The sequence below is a fragment of the Heterocephalus glaber genome, unplaced genomic scaffold, assembly GCF_053883595.1.
Source record: "Heterocephalus glaber isolate CG9 unplaced genomic scaffold, H.glaber_assembly_v1.0 deba00001481, whole genome shotgun sequence".
NCBI classification, from domain to species: Eukaryota; Metazoa; Chordata; class Mammalia; order Rodentia; family Bathyergidae; genus Heterocephalus; species Heterocephalus glaber.
The window spans coordinates 52,694,087-52,712,869 of record NW_028258317.1 but is presented as its reverse complement, the minus strand read 5'-3'; the positions used below and the strand labels follow the sequence as shown (position 1 = coordinate 52,712,869).

Below are 18,783 nucleotides of genomic sequence, written 5' to 3'. Positions count from 1 at the left end.
CTGGAAAAGGGTAAGGAGAGAGTGGTTTTGGTTTAGATATCAAACATTGTCGTATTTCTTACCAATATTTTATGGATATTCTCGAAGAGATGTTTCTTTATTTGCTATTTTTATTGGGAACCATTTCCAGCGGCTTTAAATTTGCTTATTTTTAATGATTTTCATGATTTTCACCAGTTTCTCCATGTGGTTCAGGGGAACTCCTCACACTCTGATGCAAGCCTTCATTTGAATGAGTTTAGTCCTTGCTAACTCACAGCAGGACTATGATGTGTCATCTACTCATTAATGCTAAATAAGGTTGCAGCAACTGTGGCCTGGGTGTAAGATCCCTAATTAATAGTGACAAGATGCTTATGGTGAAATGGTGATCTGTTCTGGTGAGATCACAGGCACTAAGATAAAACAACTCATAGAAGGTTTGGATTTGTCAGTAATTGGATAGATACTATATAGTACTGCAAATGATTAAATACCTAAAACTCAACATGTTGTATGGGCTTTGAAGAAGCTGCAAACCAATTAGTCTTTTTATCTTTCAGAAGCAGCCTGGAAATTGGATTTTAATTCAAGCTCACCTTGATTTCTGGGCTGTGCAGAATAAGAGACCTCGATGATATAAAATGGGAAACAGTTGATTAAGTTTCATCTGTGTTTTAAAAGCTAAATGCTTAGAAAAGCTGCAGTCATTTCCAACAATTACATTTACATCTACCTTGATGAAAATGATGTAGTGCTGAAGCTCGGAATGATTCTCAGTTCTGAAAGATGTTTCATATTTAAAGTTTTCAGAGATGCACTGAGAAGAGCATCTGCTGCTACTTCGTGAATATTAACAGCACAGAATCCTTTTGTTGCGATTGCATCTTCCTTTGATGCTAAAACCTAAAAATCACCAATAAGTCTGAAATAGAAATGCCTGTGATTGCTAAAGGTGTTTCAGGAGGAAGAGAGATAATGTGCTCAAATATATCTTCTTTGACTTTTGACATTAGGTTCTTTTCCCCCTTGATGGACTAAAATTATTTCCATAATACTTTTGTATTTTCTAAGCAGAAGATGTGGGCCCAGCAGGCAATTGACATTTAGCTCATTAAGTTAGAACTAATTCTCACTTGGTGCCTATAGTTTCTGAAGAGGGCACTCTTCCTAGAGAATAACTTCCCACATCTGTGGCCAGAGCCAGCATGAGATGAGATTTACCTAACTGGCTCCTTGTAAATCACCTTTTGAATCTTTCTTTAGAATTCATAAGCACCATGTCACTTTCCTCGCCCACACAAATAAAGTAATAATAATGTTTATGATCACATGCATGCTTACTCTCTACCAGGGTCTGTTCTAATGGCCTCATGTATGTTCATTCAGTGATCATCACAAGAACTTCATGAGGAATGTGTGGCAGAAAGAGTGACTTTCCATGTTAATCTAGCTGGTAAATGGTAGAGCTGAATTTTTCACTACAACGTTCTACCTCTATATGAATACTAACTTCATATTGTTTCTTTGGCCAGTGAAATATGTGATCAGTGAAGTCATCTAAATTCAGAATGGTTTCAGGGCCTCATTCTTTTTCTGGCTACTAGTAAACACTCGGTGAGGGTCTATATATGTATAAAGGTATGTGAGAATTCTGTTACTATAGTGGCTAGATAAAAGTAATACACTAATTACAAAAGAATTGCATGAACTTCTTAGATGGATTTAAGGCTGAGACAACTGTGCCAATAAATAGCACTAGATACTCCAACATATTTTCCAGGGAACAAATGAATTTATAGAGATTCTGACATTTCCATTCAAAAGCAATTTTTGGATCATTCTGCAGGGAAATTCAACACACTAAAAACAAAAACAAAATTCTGGAGCCCCAACTCACCATGCATTTGATGCCAACACTCCCATTTAAAGTAATAAACTTCCAACTTAGTGAAACAGCCAACCCCCAAAAGTCTTATAGGAGCCAATGCCTAATCAAGATTATGCATCAATGCAAAGAATTGTCAATCAAGAGTCAAGAAAAACATACTTTAATTGGTCATTTGGAGTTGTAGACCTAGCACAGCTATGTCTAACCTAAGATCATCATTCATACAATTAACAAGCTCTGTGAGGAGCAAAGATCACATCTCATGCATCTTTGTATATCTCTTAGTATCTGACATAGAGTCGACCATTAAAACATATCTAATAATTTGAGTCGATGCACTAACCATTGTAAAGTGTTAAAGAACCACATAATATGTAATTTGTGATATACGCACATTGAAGTTCTCATTGTCACATGCTTTAGGGAAATCACTTCCACTCTGCACCCCTGCTCTCTCACCAGGAAAATGAAAAGTGGAGTGTCTCTAGGGGTTCCTTTCAGTTCTGAAAGGCTAAATTCAGGCCAGCAGCCCTTGTCCCAGTCAGAGAAAGATTGAATGTGAAGGTTATACTGTGGACCCTCAAGTTATTTAATGGAAGATTCATCTGCCTCTTGTTATCTCTAGCATGTAGACCTCAACTACATTGACTTAGTTACAGTCAGCCCTCAGGAACCGATCCAGTTCATAAATCAAGGGTCTGCTGTATTATTTACCCTACAGGCTGGCTGAATCAAATGTCAGCTCTGTTTGAGATGCAGGGTGGTGGCTGACTTATAATGAGATTCACAGGTTTTCCCCATTACAAACCATAAATTGGTCAATGACTATCTATCCCTATATGAATGCAAAATGAAAAATTCTGAGCTGTGAACCTCTGTCCTATACAGTGTATGCTTTTCAGACCACAGTTCAAGAGGAAAGGGAAAAAAAATATCATAACCTCCAGTAGAGGGAGCCAGATTTAAACTTTAACCAGACCACCTAGTTAAACAATAACATCCCATAGTGGTATTTGCCAAATCTAGAAAGAAATGCGTATTTTGTTTACCAAACCCACATCTTTCATTTTTACATAATTAGCAAAAACTGTTCATGAGACCAACACTAATTCTGTAAAGGTCAATATTTTTCCCAGTCATAAATAATTGTGTGTGCACATTTTAAACATTTTCTCTCAATTTCATCAGAAGTGGTAGAATTTTTACAGTCAAACATGTATTTAGCCTGTGGGTATCTGAGTTTAAATCCAAATAAAATATACAGATCTACAAAGGTGACTCTATAGTGACCTTATTTGTGAATGGAGACGTGATAGATTTAATTAGTTGAGTCATACCAAAGAAGGAAAGCCCTAGCCCAACATCACTGATGCCCTTGTGAAAGGGAACTGGGACACTGATGTGCACAGCAAAAGAACAGCATGTGAAGATGAAGGCAGACTTAAAGGGGAGGCCAGCAAACCACCAAGCCTGGGAGAGCATCTATATCTGACTCTCCTTCATCCCCCAGAAAGAATCAAACACATGGACATACTATCTAGGATGCCTCCCCTCCAGAACTGTCAAGACAATGCCTTCCTGTTGTGTAACCTACTCAGTTTGTGGTGCTTTGCTACAGCAGCCCTGGAGAACTAACACAGAAAGTTATTTCATTCTCATGTGGTGTTTAGAATAAAACTATTCTTTTTAAATTTTATCTTCAGTTTGTCTTCATTTTAATTTTTGAAACAAAAAAGTAACCCTTTTATATTCCAGAGAAATATAAATGCATTTTAAAAGTAAGAAAATACAGATAATAAGAAAATAAATATATCAAATTATACCTTACCTCTCTTAAGAGTTCATTGTATATCTTTTCATCTTTTTTTTTACAAACATGGGTGTAATTTACCAAAATTACATTTTAGATGTTCTGCTTTATTCACTAAATTATCCATATCTTTCCATGTGAGTAAATTTTCATTTTTCTTACACCCAGTCTACAGTCTAATATCAGTTGTTGCAATGCTTTTACAATTTCTTGGTCCAAACAATAATCCAGTCCAGCCTCCCTCTTCTAATCTTGCAGAACTACCATTTTTTAAAATCTGATTTGTTAATAAACCAGGCCAGCTATTCTACAAGATGTCCCATCTGCTATATTTATCTGATTATTTCTGTGTGATATCATTTTCTTTACTTTTATATCCTTTGTATAACCTATAAATTGAAAGATAGAACCAACAGCTTAATATATTTGAGTTAAACATTTAACTAGACTACATCATAGATGATATCACATATTTTATACATAACATTTTTAAATGATAGTTTTGTGAAGTTTTCAGAATGTTGGTGACTAGAATATAACAGATGTTTATATATTATAGAAATTCACTTTCTCTAAAGCAAGCAATAGTAAGATATTTCTAAATATGATCATATTTCAGGCAATAGACACCTCCTGAATGTATTTTTTAATTTTCTTTCCACAAGAGAAGGTATGAAACATGCAGTCCTAAATACAAATCAAAACCACTTACTCAAGTTTCCTAAAAATTTCAGAAGACTTCCTTGAACTTTTGTATTCACTAACTTCCATTTTAGTCTCCTTTAGCAATACTTCATTCATTCATCCATTCATTCATTCATTCATCATATATTTATTGAGCACAAACATATGTTATATGCTGTCCTACTTACTGAGACACAGAAGTTAAACTCTCATAGAACTTGCATTCTCTTTATAATCAGAACTGGCCCAGCCTGATAATCACAAATTCTAGTAGTGTGCTTTTATCACGAGCTCTTGTCCTTCCTGTTTTCTCACTCTTTCACTACCCTGAATCTCAGAAGTCTATGTCCCTAAGAACTCCTTAAGGTGTTGGACCCATGCTTGGTGAAACAGTTGAGCAACTCTCTGATAACTCCAATTCTTTGCCCTTTTGTCTACACATCCTCATCCATGATGATGATCTCACTAATTCTTCATAAGTAAACTCAGGCCTCCATTTGTTTTAATTGCCAACTTCTTATCTACCACGGAAAACTTCCACGCCTCCAAATCATTCTTCTGGGCCCCATTCCCAATATATCCAACTACCAGCTAGATATCCCCACCTGGATGTCCCAACATATGTGCATCATATTCCTGAGAGATCTCATTTTCCTCTTCATCCGCATCCCCTCCTTTTCTTCGGTGTTCTCTATCATCACTAACGGTACCATTCATGGCATTGTGAATTCCTACTTGGTTCTCTCCCCATCTAACTAAGCACTAAGACCTGCCAACTCTAAATCTGAAGCAGCTCTGTCTGGTTCTCTCTGTCCACTCTGTCATCATTCTCTCCTGCACCATTATGGTAGCTTCTTCACTGTCTTTCTACTTCCAGCCATGTCACTTCCAAGCATTCCTCTACACTACCTTTGAGTTATCATCCATCATGTTTCTCTCCATGTTACTCCATGGCTTAAGGCTCTTCATCTCCTGAACAAAGTATTTTTGTGCATAGTATACATTGCCTTTCATAATCTGACTAATCCCTTCCTCTATTTCCTCAGCTCCCACCACTTTCTACCACTCTCCCAAACTATAAAAACTATCCAAAGTGCATCATGCCCCTGGGACTTTTCTCTAGCCATTACCTCTGTCTGGAATTCCCTCCTACCCACCCTCACTTCCTCTTAGCCAAATGTATAGATTTCACATGTCAGTTTCTTCATCTATCAACTCACATATCCCTCCTTATTGAGAAACCCTCTCTGATTTCCCCTAGAGACCCAAGAACATCTCCAGTATCTCATTGCATTTGTACACATTACAGGATAGCAATTATCTTAGTATTTTACAATAGTCTGTTTATAGCTCTGTTCTGGTATGAGCTATGGTTATTGAGACAAGCCAATCCTTTCCCCGTGCTACCACTAGATGTTTAGTAATACTCATGGAATGAGTGAATAAACGGACAACATACATTTCTAACAATGAAGGACCATGAGGTCCTTAGCTATGAAAAGGGTCTATTATTCAGGAAGCATTTATAGCCCATACTTAAACAAATTTCAAAAATCACATTGGCAAACCTCTTGAGTTCAATTTTTTTCTTTAATAATTTTTTTACTGAAATATAATATACATATTAAAAAGTGAAAAAAATTGTAAGCTGACATTCCATTAACATTTCTCAAAATGAATATAGTGTGGTACCTGTCACCCAGACCAAAAAGAGTATTATGCTCCTTCAGGCAGCCTACTGCCTTCCCCTGTCAAACCTCCCAAAGATAACCACCTTTTGACCTCTAGCAGTCTAGATCAGTCTTGTCTTGATTATTTATTTTGAACTTTTAGTAAGTGAAATTGTATAGTAATTTTTGTATCTGTGGAATGCAATTATATATTTGCTTTATTTTTCCTGCTAGATATTTTTTGGAACCGCTAATTGTGCTAACTTCATATGGAAGTATTTTCACTATTTAAAAAATAAGGTATTACACTCAAGAAAATTAACTTATGGGAAGAAAACAAGTTCTACATCACAATGCTTGGGAAATTTGTCTTCTTTTCCATGTGTGTATTTAATCCTTTATTTATATCAGTATGGACTCAGATACTTATTTTCCACTTTGGGTTAAAAGTCAATACTATTTTATTTATTTTGTTGCTCAAATTATGTTCTAATTATGACCATTTGGAGCTCTCAGTCAAATCTTATGGTTTTTTGATAGCGCTTTCATACTCTATACACATATATGTGTTTACTATCTGGGACTACAAGATGGTCCAGGCTCATATATTCCCTTCCACATCTTAGAATCAAACATTTCTCTAAGGAGCCCCATGTGCTAGTCAGCTTTTCACTGCTGTGACCAAATACTTAAAGAAGGGAAGATTGTTTTGGCTCACCATTTCAGAGGTTTCAGTCTGTGGTTGGCTGGCTCCATTACTTTTAGACCTGTGGTGAGGCAGAAACATTAAGCCAGGCAGGTGTGGCAGAGGAAAGCTGCTCACTTCATGGCAACCAGGAAGCAGAGAGGAAAAGAGCCTGAGAAGAAGGGGTCCAGGTATAGTCCCCAAGGTCATTCCCTCATAATCTACTCCTTTAAAGTAGCCCCTACCTCTTAAATTCCTATTCCCGCCCAGTAATCCCATCAAATTATGATCTCACAAGGAATTAATCCACTGATTAAGTTAGAGCACTCATGATGCTATCATCTTGCAAAAGCTCCACCTCTGAATACTAGACTTTGGAGAGATATTTTAGACCTAAACTATAACACAAATTTTAAGATAGGGTCACTGCAAGCTGAGCAGCTGATATACATTTCTTACTAATTAGTTCTAAAAGTCTAGAAAATTTTAAGAACTTCACCACTGATGTTTTTCCATGAATAATCACCACCTCCACTTTTCACTAGTAGCAAGTGAGAGGGAGCTAATCCACTTATCCCCTACTCAAGAAAATACCTCCCCCACTCCAGGACTTCAACTGAGGTAAGCCTATCTTCATCGAAAGCCAAGTTTCTTTGGCATGCCATCTGCTTGACACCTCTCAAGATCATTTTCTCTGCCTGATTTCTCTGCAGTGAGAGGCATTAAATGTGCCTCCACATTCACTTCATCTGCTTTATCATCTTGTTGTGCCTTTCAACTACCCGTTTCCTTGAGTTTTTTTCTTTCACAGCCACTATCTTGCTATTCAATAAAAACCAGAAATGCCAACCACTTTTCTATTTTCTTCCTTTATAAAAGAGATTTTTTTAATACTCCAGTGGACTTTAAACTACGTATGAGAAAGGCTTTCTGAAAAGAAATACCCTTTACAGTTACTCTATTTTCTTTTACTCAGGTGGCTTAAACAGAAAAATGTTTTTCAATTTCTATATTTGCTTGGTTTTTTTAAAGAAATATTTCTTTGTATGACGTGTTTCAATTTATAAAAAGCTTCTATATATGTGTGGCTAACAACTTTCTTGTAACCAAATCTTGGGTCTCACAGAAATAGCCTAATCAGTTTTTCTGTTACTAGTATCTTATCAACTATCTTGTCATATGTTACCTGAATTAAATCTGCTAAGTGTCATCTAAAGAATAAAACGTTGAAAAATAATTCATTCTTTATCTCTTCTCTGTTTGCCAATTACAACTTGAATTTCTCTTCTCCCATATCTTTGCAAATTTGCTTTAGGTTATCCCTTTCTATTTGTTTTTCTACTTGCTAATTCCAGTTGTGTAGACTTAAGTTTAATTAAATGCAATTTTTCTTGATGGTTATTTATTTTTATGTTTTTGGTACCAGGGATCAAACTTGGGAGCTTGCGCTTGCGAAGCAGGCACCGGAACCACTGAGCTAAATCCCCAGCCCTTGATGGTTCTTAAGGTTAGGTTAAGAATCTGTCCTGGAGAATTTTGCAGTTTTATAAAGGAACACCTATCCATAAGGCACCTACATGAATTCAGTCCATTAACTATTAAGGTAAAAAGAGCTTTGTTAACCCTTAGTCTGCCATCTAGAATAATCATGACCTACAAACACTCAGTTCTGCCTACATTAAAATGATAGTGGAAACCACAGACCATGAGTTCTAGTCATACTTAATAAAAACTATCAAGTGAAAAGTAATGCAAGTAGATCTGAGCTTTTAATGTAGAGGGAGTTAGCCTTTATTCTTTGCATAGGAAGATAAGGGAGAAAGTATAGAGTAAGGACTTGTCAATCACCTTAATATTTAAGAGCAATTTACACTTTATTTCATCATCATAAAGTTGTTTTTGTCTCTAAATATGCTTACTAAAAGAGGAACTTACAGTTTTTTTCTTAGTAGTATAACTGAGACTTTTTAAAATTTACATTTCATCTACATATACACTCAATAAAATTTAATTTTGTGCTGTACCGTTATTTATAAATTGCCTAACTGAATGGTTTTCTACTATTTTCCATTAAAGATAAATATTCTAGAATATACTAATAGATATTCCCTATAAAAATGATATGGAATGAAATTAACCTGGAGTACTAAATCTGCTGTATTAAACAGGGTTAAACTGCCCTCTGTTCTACAGAATTTCTCAGGGTCTTCAATATTTGAGTGTGTGTTGTGATGCTTCAGATAGGGTGCTCCAAAAGCATTTGGCCACAGGACACTTTTCTTCCAGAAATACATATTAACAGCCACAGACCAAATGTTAAGGTATCTTAGATTAATGTAAAGAGCAAGGGAGAAAAATTTTAAATGGCAGATAGAAGGATGGCAGTGATGTTGAGAGACATGGGAAACAGAAGAGTTGAACTTGGAATGAAAGCTTATTTCAATTTGAACATTAGTTTCTTTTTCTGATTCCTGAGATGAGCATCTGTGTAAAGCTCTAATTTGGGACTAGTTACTGCTGTTATCGATTAGGAGGCCTCTACCACTACCACACAATCTCAGCACTCTGATTCTTCTGATATCAGTCACAGGCAAAACTTTTATTAATATTATTCAAAATAACAAGTATGAAAAAAATTACTTTTCAAAGAAAATAAAGAAAGTGTCATAGACTTTATGTAATATGAAGAAAATTTCTTGTCTCAACAACTGGTGAGTGAATGAATGATAAGTTCACTGTGGGCAGAAGATGGGCTTCTAGCCCCTTAAATAAACACCATAGAGCCTCCTTGCATGAATCCACAAAGAGGTTGTGAGTTCACTGCTAAAATAAAAAAGGTGAGAGAGCTGTTTTGGAGTGTGAAGGTTTGGGTGACTAGAAAGACACAAAAAAAGGATGAGGAGGATCAAATGTCATGGCAAACACTTAATAGGAGGTTTCCAGTAAACTGTCATGGGTTGTTTAATATACTCACCCTCACTGCCACAGACCTTAAAAACCAATATACACAGTGTGCTTTGATTTGTCTTTTCTTTTATTTCTCTCTCTCTCTCTCTCTCTCTCTCTCTCTGTGTGTGTGTGTGTGTGTGTGTGTGTGTGTGTGTGTGTGTGTCTCAGTAACTAATGAACTGTTTGGCAGAACTAAGGCAGCATCTGTTTGCATGAAGGAACAGCCAGCATCTAGGTGACCTCTTTGTTGGCTGCCTTTCCAAAATCTGTTTGCTATTTTCTTCCCTCCAAACAGGACTTTGCTTTTCCTCAGGTAACCACCCAATAGTATCCAGAGAAAGCTGACTCTATTTGCAGTTCAGGAGGTGATTCTGATTTGTCTGTGGAACTCTCCTTGAATGGGAAGCTGGATGAATTGAATGCCAGTCTCTAAGATTGCATTCTGAGATTTCCCAGATTTTAAGACACTAACACAAGAAGAGGTTATCAAACATTATCCTCTGGACATTTTCATGCTTGGATGTGAGGCCTGAAATAGCTCCAATTGTTATACAGCCAACCTGAAGGCAGAGGCAAGAGAACGCTAGAGCCCAGACATAGTATACGAATATACAAAGGACATGCCCTACCCATGGACTTCTTGTTACACAGATACCATACATGTACTTGTTGTTTAAGCAGTTTAAAGTTTTTGTTTCTTGCAAGAAAAAGTATGCAAATTAATGCACATTTGAAGTACTGTCATTTATAATCTGCATTTGGCAAAGTTTTCCTAGGTTAGAGAGAAAACAATGCAGGTAAACCCAGATCAGCCTACATACTTTATAATCTGCAGTCAACCTATGTCACTCACTTGTCAAATTAGAGCAGGGTACTTTAAGGAATCAGCTCATGTGGGGCTGTCAAGTCCAAAATGGGAAGCAAGAGCTAATGGATTGGAGACACAGGGAGAGCTAACTTTGCAGTCCAAGTCCAAAGACCATCTACAGCAGGATTCCTCAATGCTTAGGAGAAGCCAGACTTTTGTTTTATTCAGCCCTTCAGGTTAAGGCCTACCCACATTATGGAGGCCAATCTGCTTTATTCAAGTCCACCAATTTAAATGTAAATCTCACCCCCCCAAAAACCTTAAAAATAATGTTTTACTATCTGGGCACCACAACCTAGGCAATTTGACATATAAAATTAACCATCACAACCACTTCTTTATTTCCTAACCAGCTTCCTGGGACCTCGGCATACTCAGGGAATGTCCAAGGTCTTGTGTCACACCTATAAATATTTTCTTTCATGGGTATCGTGGTAAATAAAAAAATAAAATCATAATTCTACATAAAGAATATGCCTGAAACCAAGGCATTGTACAGAAAGAGTAGGACAAAGGCCAACCCTGGGAAATATCTGGATAACTAAAGGCAGGAGAAGGAAGAGAAGTCAGGGATGGAGCAGCTACAAAAGGAAGGGCAGACAGCTTCCAGCACAGAGTAGGAGGCTTCCAGGCCAGGAGGATCTGGAAAAAATGAAATCAGAAATAATTTCTCATGTAACAGCAGAGATTGTGCCCATAGTGCAAGACATAATTAATAAACTTCCAGAGGACACAGATAAAAAATAGAGGTGCTGAGGAACATGATGGAATCCCAACATAGGAAACAAATGGAATCCATAAAACAGATGCAAAAAGATTTCCAGGAGATTAAAAACTCCACTGAAAGTCTACGCAGCAGAATGAGCCAATGTGAGGACAGAATTTCAGATATAGAAGATAAGATTGCAATTAGTGACTAGGAAAAGAAAAATTGCTTTAAAATTGTAAGGGAACACGAGAAATCAATCCAGCAGCAGCTAGACAATGCAAAGAAGAATAACATCAGACTTATTGGAGTCAATGAAGAAACAGGAGAGAGTGCAGATGACATAAAAAAAACTGTTCACAGAAATAATGGCAGAAAATGCCAAGCAGGGGAAAAGAACTTGACATATAGATGAGTGAGGCATATAAGACTCCAACTAGCCTTGATCAAAAAAAAAATCTACACATAGGCATATAATAGTTAAGATTCCAGAAACCCAACAGAAGCACAAAGTTCTACAAGCAGTTAGAGAAAAGAAACAAATCACATTCAACGGAAAGTCCATCAGAATCATAGCAGACTTCTCAATGCAAACCCTCAAGGCAAGAAGAGCTTGCAGTGACGTATTTCAAGCCCTAAAGGAAAACAGCCTCCAACCCAGAGTGATGTACCCTGCAAAACTATCTTTAAAACTTGATGGTGAAATAAGATACTTTCATGAAAAAGAGCACCTTAGGAACTTCATGAATACCAAACCAGCACTCCAAAAAATTTTAGACAAAATCCTAGGAAAAGACAACAAGGATCACAACCCCAGGAAGCCCTTCAAAATGAATCCATTGGGCACGACAAGAAATTAAAAGCAAAGGAGGAGAATCCAACAAAAAGAAAAAGTCATGACAATGATAAGTCAATATGTATCAGTTATAATCATCAATGTTAATGGTCTCAATTCACCAATCAAAAGAAATAGACTGGCAGAAGCAAGATCCAACAATATGCTACATACAAGAAACACACTTAATTCAAAAAGAAACTCATAGACTGAAAGTTAAAGGGTGGAAAACAATACTTCATGCAACAGGAACCCCCCAAAAAGCAGGAGTAGCTATCCTCTTTGCAGGTCAAGTGGATTTCAAACCAAACCTAATTAAGAGAGACAAAGAAGGACACTATATCCTTGTAAAGGAAACAGTCCAAGAGGAAGAGATGACAATCATAAATATCTATGCACCAAACACTAGTGTACACAGCTATATAAAACAAATACTAATGGACATGAAAAATCATATAATCACTAATACAATAGTAGTGGGGGACTGTAATACCCCACTGTCACAAATAGATAGATCAACTAGACAAAAAAAGGCAATGAAACATTAGATCTCAATCAAACTCTTGAACAAATGAACTTAACAGATGTTTACAGAGTCTTCCACCCCACAAAATCAGAATACACATTCTTCTCAGCTGCACATGGGTCATTGTCCAAAATAGACCACATACTCACTCATAGAACATATTTGGGTAACTGAAAAGGAATTGAAGTTATCCCCTCTATGTTATTAGACCATAGTGTGATGAAATTGGAGATCAATAGTAAAAGAAACCACCAAAGGTTTATAAACACATGGAAATTGAACAACACACTTCTGAATAACCAATGGGTCACAGAAGAAATTAAAGAAGAAATCAGACAGTTCCTTCAATTAAATGACAATGACAATACAACATATCAAAATATATGGGACACAATGAAAGCAGTCTTATGAGAGAAATTCATAGCAGTGAATATTCACATTAGGAAAACAGAGCGAGTCCAATTAAACAACCTGATGCTGAACCTCATGCTTCTAGAAAAGAAGGGCTGGACAAACACGAAGCTCATACAAGGGAGGAAATTATTAAGATCAGAGTAGAAATCAATGCAATGGAGACCAAGAGAATGAAACAAAAAATCAATGAAGCCAAGAGTTGGTTCTTCAAAAGAATAAACAAAATTGACAAGCCCTTAGCCAACCTTATCAGAAAAAGGAAAGAAAAGGCCCACATCCATGCAATTAGGAATGAAAAGGATGAAATTACAATGGACCCAGCAAAAATCCAGAGGATCATAAATACCTACTTTGAAAACCTACATGCCAATAAGATGGAAAACAGAAGAAATGGACAGATTGCTCGATCAGCATGAGTTACCAAAGTTGAACCAAGAAGATCTAAAAATTCTAAACGGCCCAATATCAATCAATGAAATTGAAAATGTAATTAAAAACTTACCAACTAAGAAAAGCCCGGGTCCTGATGGCTTCACTGTTCAATTCTACAAGACATTTAGAGACAAACTACTGCCACTACTGGTTAAATTCTTCAATGAAATTGAAAGGGAAGCAACACTCCCAAGTTCATTTCTGGAAGCAAGCTTCACCTTGATCTCCAAAGCAGAGAAAGATCCAACTGAAAAAGAGAACTATAGGCCAATCTCACTAATGAACATAGATGCAAAAAATCCTTAATAAGATACTGGCAAATAGAATGCAGAAGATCATCAAGAAGCTCACACATCCTGACCAAGTAGGATTTATCCTGGGATGCAGGGATGGTTCAACATATGCAAATCAATAAATGTAATACACTATATATCAATAGAGTCAAGGACAAAAACCATATGATAATCTCCATAGATGCAGAAAAAGCATTTGACAAAATCCAACATGCATTTATGATAAAAACCCTACAAAAAATTGGAATAGACAGTTTCTACCTCACTCTGATAAAAGCCATCTATGAAAAACCAACAGCCAATATCATACTAAATGGTCAAAAACTGAAATCCTTCACACTAAAATCAGGAACAAGACAAGGATGTCCACTATCACCACTCCTGTTCAATATAGTCTTGGAAAGGTTAGCCTTGCAATTAGACAAGAGAAAGAAATAAAAGAATAAAAATAGGAAATGAAGCAGTCAAATTGTCATTATTTGCAAATGACATGATACTTTATATAGAAGACCCCATGAATGCCACCCAAAGTCTTCTAGACTTAATAACCAAATTTAGTAAAGTAGCTGGATACAAGGTCAACACACAAAAATCAACCGCTTTCCTCTATAGGAACAACAGAATTACTGAGAGAGAAATAGGGCAAATAATTCCTTTCACAATAGCATCCAAAAAACGGAAATACCTAGGAATCAACCTAACAAAAGAAATAAAAGACCTCTTCTCTGAAAACTATAGCAACCTGAAAAGAGAGATTGAACACGATATCAGATAATGGAAAGACATCCCTTGCTCCTGGATAGGAAGGATCAACATGGTGAAAATGGCCATATTTCCAAAACTGCTATGTAGATTCAATGCAATCCCAATGGAAATCCCAGCAGCATACTTCACGGACCTTGAGAAAACAATCCAAAAATTCATTTGGAACAAGAAGAGACCCTGAATAACCAAAGCAATTCTAGGTAACAGAGACATGGCAGGAAGTATCACAGACCCCAACATAAAACTATGCTACAAAGCTACTGTGATAAAAACACCATGGTACTGACAAAGAAACAGACCTGAGGACCAGTGGAACAGTTTAGAAGATGCAAAAAACAACTCCTGACACACTCAGCCACCTCATCTTTGACAAAGGAGCCAAACACTCTCACTGGAGGAAAGATAGCCTCTTTAATAAATGGTGCTGGAAAAATTGGGTTTCAACTCACCAAAGACTAAAACTAGACCTATATCTCTCACCATGCACTAAACTAAAATCAAAATGGATTAAAGATCTAAATATTAAAATAGAAATGCTGAACCTGCCAGAACAGAGGTTTGGTAGAACTCTTGAAGACATTGGTGTAGGAAAAGATTTTATGAACAAAACCTCAGTTGCCCGTGAACTAGCACAAACAATCAACAAGTGGGATCTCTTCTTATTAAAAAGCTTCTGCACAGCAAGAGAAACCACCAGCAGTGTGAAGAGACAACCCACAATGTGGGGAAAAAATCTTCACCTGCTCTTCCTCAGACAAAGGCCCACTATCTCGAATCCATAAAGAACTTAAAAAGATCAGACCTCCCAAATTTAAAGACCCAGTCCAAAAATGGGAATCTGAAATGAACAGAAAAGAGTCCCTTTCCTCATGACTGGTGAGACCACTTGAAAGCTTCTCCTCCAATAGAAGCCCAGATCTGTTTCTTCTAGTGGTAATCTGGATACTCTCTAAACATCATTCTCACCTGGTGTGGTTCACACGCCTTTAATCCCAGCACTAGGTAGGCTGAGGCAGGATTGCTGTGAGTTGGAGACTAGCCAGGGCTACACAGTGAGTTCAAGGCCAGGCTGAACTACATAGCGAGAAAATACATGTCTGGGGGAAAAAAAAAAAAGAAATTCAGTTGCATTGTAACAGTATTAAGAGGTGGGACCTTTAAGACAATGTTATTATCACAAGAATAGTTTGCCTTCATAAATGGATTAATGCTGTTATCATGGGAATATGGGAGTGGGTTAGTTATCATGAAATTGGGTTGTATCTGATAAAAAGGCTAGATTCTCTCCTCCTTTCTTTCCCTCCTTTCTCTGTCTCACATGTATTCACTTCTCCCCACCAGATGCTGGCATCATGCTCCTAGACTTCTCAACCTGCAGAATGTGAGCCAACTAAACTTCCATTATTCATAAATTATCCAGTCTCTGATTATTCTATATAGCAGAAAATGGTGCTGAGTTTTTTTGTTTGTTTTTTGTTTTGTTTTGTTTTGTTTGTGGAATTGGGAATCAAACTCAGGACCTTGCGTTTGCCAGGCAGGTGAGGTGCCACTGAGGTACATCCCTGGCCCCTAATATAGCAAAGAATGGACTGAGATAGTTAACTTATAGCTCTATAGGGTACTTATTTGTATAGCTAATTCTTGGTTCCCATGGTGTTGTAAATAGGTACATCATGGGTAAAACAAATGTAAATGTCATCCCACATCTCATTTTGGTTTTTTAATTCAGCTTTTTTTATAGTTGTTTTACTTCATTGGTTCAGCTGCCATTTCTCCTCAGTTTGTGATAGGAGAGTGGATTATAAAATGATGTGGAGAATTTTCTTTCACAGAATTACATAAAAATGACAAAATTCTGTCCCATATTCATAAATATTTCTCAAGCTTATAAAATGAATAACTTCAGAGAACTTATAAAATGGTTGCATTTTCTAAAATTAGTGATTTCAGTTGAGGAAGGCTGAAGACTAACATAATGACACAAGTACCACTGTGTCAATTTTCTCATTGCTGAGATTAAATACCCAACACTCAAAGTTGAAAGAGAAAGGGTTTATTTAGCTCACAACTTGTAGAGGTATCAGTCCATAGTCAACTGGCTCCAAGACAGGTTGGCATGGCAGAGGGGCATCACAAAGAATAAACAGTCCATGGCAAAGCAGGGCAGGCAGAAGGCAGTAAGAAGCAGCAACAGAAGCAGCAGAAGCAATATCAGGCCTGTCTCTCCCTTTTATCCCATCCAGGCTACAGGCCTTTTAATTGGTACTGCCCATACCATGCCATAGCCTCAATATTAGACTACTTTGAAATTTCTTCTGCCAGATTAGTAAGTACACTGCCCTTAGTCTTAGGCAAATTCTCTGGACAAGAGCAAAATGCAGACAAATTCTCTGCCACAGCATAACAAACAAGAGCTGGACTCTAAATGCCATTGAAGTCTTTGTTCCTAACTGAAACCTGCTGAGCCTGGTCTTTACCAACAGGATTCTGGTCTTCTGAGTGCCGACCAGAATCTCCCATCAAGTACAGCTTAAAGCATTCCAGAGATGCTTCTTCAACTGGCATCTCAAAACCTTTCCAAACTCTTCCTGCAAGCTAGTTCCAAAGACTCCAGAATGAGGTATAGTCATAGCAACAACCCCACTCTTGGTACCAAAATGTGTCTTCAGTAAATCCCCTCAGTCACATCCAGAACTATGCTGATTCAATTTAGTTGAGCATTTCTTACTAAAGTTGACACAATCAGTTAACTATCACAACTACTTTACATATTTATTCCCAGACATAAAATTCATTATCTTACATTACAGAGGATTTCAATTAGATTTATGAGATACTCCGGTAAACTCAGGCTTACTGTACAGGAGATAAAATTTTCTCAGGCCCATTCTGCCAACTTCATCCTTTTCATAAGATTACCACTGAAGCTTTTGGTAAGACAAGTATGTTAGTATCTGAATCTTTTTAACCAAGGCCATTCTGTTTACATGGACTGCAATTTTTATTAGTTACACAAGCATTCACTCATGCAAACATATGGTTATGAAAGGCATCTTTGTGCTAATTCCTTCAGCATTTCTGAGTGCCAACTATGTGTTTGACACAGTGGCCTGAAGATGAGTAGACATGGCCCCTGCACTCCAAGAACTCATGTAAAATAAAGACATGCTAAAAGCACAATTAAGGGTAACTAATGATGGACTTGATGGGGGAACTTGGGAACATTTCAGAGGGGAAGAATATTTTTCAAAATATGGTAGTAAAAAATTGGTCACAATTCTTTTTTGAGCCTCTTTGGATCCATAACATTCTTAGGTTTTTGACACTTTAATTCTTCTTCATAAAAACAATGGTTGATAATGTCATGAAAAAACAAGCCTTTCACAAGAACATGACATCAGGCAAGATGTGGTCTGACTACATGAGAAGTGTAGAGCTGGCTTCTGTTGGGAGAATTGGGGTGGGCCATGAGTTATGTGGCCATTTAACCAACTGGCCACAAGGCAAGACATCAGAGAGTCACAGGTTATATGAACAATATCTCCTTTATTGATAAGAATTGAATCATACTTGTATCAACAGTGAATATATGAAAAGAGTCTTGGGCTTGTTTCCACAGGATCTTGGTTCTAATTCTATCATGCCATTTTAGCAACTGGAGGCTTAAATGCCAAAAAGAAGTAATGACAATCATATACACACATACACAAATATATTGACTGAGTTATGATATTATGAGACTAGCATATATTGGTTCTGGTAGTGCCCAGAATAAGCTACCCCAAAATACAGCATCTTGCCATACTGAGTGTTTTAAGGAATTAGAGAAAACTGCAGGGTCTCTCTGCCCTTCTTCCTTGAAGCAGGTCATCAAGAATTGTCTGATCTTCCCCTAAGTCAGGTCATAAGACCCTCCTGTGTGAAGTGTCTACCCTACATTCAGAAGAAATGAGCCTCCTTCTTATCTCTGAAAGTAAAGAAGCAAAGCAAACAGGCTTGTTTCTTCCCAGTTTATCCCATACCTCTTCATCCACTCCTACTTCTCTACAACTATGCACTTTTTCATCAAACTCAGTGCTACAAGTACACAGGATTAACTTTTCCTTTGGGTCTTCATTTCCAATGAAGACTCCATGTCACATAAAACTCATTAAATAAATTGGTATTAGTATCTCCTGTCTATATGTCCTCTGTCATTTTGATTTTCAGATCCATCCAGTGATTCTAATAGTGTCAAGCACAATCTTTCCTCTTACAGCTCTTGGTTCTGTTAACT

The 18,783-nt window shown here is 37.1% G+C and overlaps 1 protein-coding gene across 1 annotated transcript in view; it reads right to left on the bottom strand.

The window, feature by feature from the left end:
• The window catches only part of Cfap95 (cilia and flagella associated protein 95), a 204,424-nt gene that overhangs the window by 44,488 nt on the left and 141,153 nt on the right, over positions 1–18,783 (bottom strand). The gene's annotated exons all lie outside the window — the stretch shown is intronic.